Source organism: Phaethon lepturus, unplaced genomic scaffold (assembly GCF_000687285.1).
Source record: "Phaethon lepturus isolate BGI_N335 unplaced genomic scaffold, ASM68728v1 scaffold34411, whole genome shotgun sequence".
Classification (NCBI taxonomy): Eukaryota; Metazoa; Chordata; class Aves; order Phaethontiformes; family Phaethontidae; genus Phaethon; species Phaethon lepturus.
The window spans coordinates 1,095-2,755 of NW_010517559.1; the positions used below are offsets into that span (position 1 = coordinate 1,095).

The 1,661-nt window shown below is 54.1% G+C and overlaps 1 protein-coding gene across 1 annotated transcript in view; it reads left to right on the plus strand.

The window, feature by feature from the left end:
• The window catches only part of LOC104628014 (nitric oxide synthase, brain-like), a gene marked incomplete at its 3' end in the record, with an annotated part of 14,813 nt that overhangs the window by 1,033 nt on the left and 12,119 nt on the right, over window positions 1-1,661 (plus strand). The gene's annotated exons all lie outside the window — the stretch shown is intronic.

The window sequence follows — 1,661 nt, forward strand, 5'->3', positions numbered from 1 at the left end:
TCTCGCCCAGGGACAGGTCACGGCTCTGGTCCCTTTGCCCCAGCTCCGGAAAGACACTGTCTTTCTGCCTCCTTTCCTAAGCTCCTTGCATGTACACGGCTGCTACTATAAGCACTTTATAACCTCCTGTCTTCGGAGCTTAATTTCTCTCCACGTTAGGGCTGCCAAAACCCCCAGTCCTAAGCTGCTATTAAACTCTTTAAAATTTTTTTTTTTTTTTTTTTTTCACCGGAAGCTTTCTTTTTATCCCTCTTATCCCCAGATCCGTACGCCTGCTTTTCTGGAGGCAGTTTGGTTTTTCCCTCACGCTCCCTGCAGCCGCTCCCCCGGGCTCCGTGCGGTCGAGACAACTGAACTTACTCTTCATACACGTCGTTCTTTAAAGCAGGAGCTGGTGCATCCGCCCGGCCGGGTGGGGAATGCTCACTGAGGCTCGTAATAAGGTGCCGAAGGACCCGCTGGGCATCCATCCCTATCCCTCCGTGTTCGCAAAATCCTGCAGTGTGTTTTGCTTGATTCCCAGGAGCCCAGTCCCCAGCCCTAAACCCGACCCATAGAAAGACGCTGTGACCGCACCAGCCCCGCTCCGGCGCGAGGCGTATTTCCGTATTTCCGTCCCTACGGGCCGATTTGTTTGTTAAGGGGAAGGCAGTTGTATCAGCTCCACGCTTGTGAGGATGATTTACAGCTTTACGAAAGCAAAAACCAGCCTCTCAGCTAGCAGGGTCAATGCAGCCTGGATGGCCTCTTCTGGGTGCCGCTCTCCCCGCTGCCGCTCGGCGACGGTGCTGGACGCAACCAACGCTTTCTGCGTGGTGCTTCTCAGTTCCGTCGGGCAGGTGGAGGTACAGGCGAGGACCGGTTTTGTTGGCGCTTTCGGGGCTTTCGGCTATGTTTTACCAACCTCGCAGAGCAGCCGCGCTCAGAAGGACCGACGGCAGATGATCCCCCTTGGTCCTAAGGGCGGCCCGGGTTGGTTCAGAGAGCACAGGATGCTGCTAGTGCTCAGGAATGGTTTAATTCTCTTTCAAGAGTAAAACAAGCAGAAAAAAATGACCAGGAACTGCCACTGCCATAATCCAGGTCAGATTCCCCAAAACTGAAAAAAAAAAAGAACTTAAAAATAGTGCTTTTCCAGGGCTACATTGAGGCGGTGCCTTTCATTCACTACTGGTTTTGAGCTCCGTATGAAGTCTTCTATTTGATTTCTGCGGCATGGAGAGGGGACGCTGAGACGGGCCGTGCGCTCATCTGGCTTCGGGGGCTACGACTTCAAAACGCTGCTTGGGAAGAGCAGAGGATTTGTGACATGAGGAACGTCACGGGCACCCGTGACGGCGTAGCCTGAGGGCGTGCGGAGAGCGGCTTTCGGAAACTGCGGGGACCAAAGAGGGTCCTACCAGTGGTCTGGTTGTAAAGCTCTCCCTTCCCCTCCATCCTCTGTCTCTTGCTCCCAGCATATGCTTTCAGGGCATGGTATTACACCGTGAGCCCCAGGCTGCCTGACAGCACAATCCCTATTTTTCCAGGAAAAAAAAGTGTGGAGCGTAGGGTAAAAGCAAGGACTGGGCGAAAAAATACAGCAAACGTTGCCACCAGGGCAATGCAGCGGTGTCTGCTCAGCCCAGGCGTCGGTCTCGCGATCAGCCAGGCATCCATCG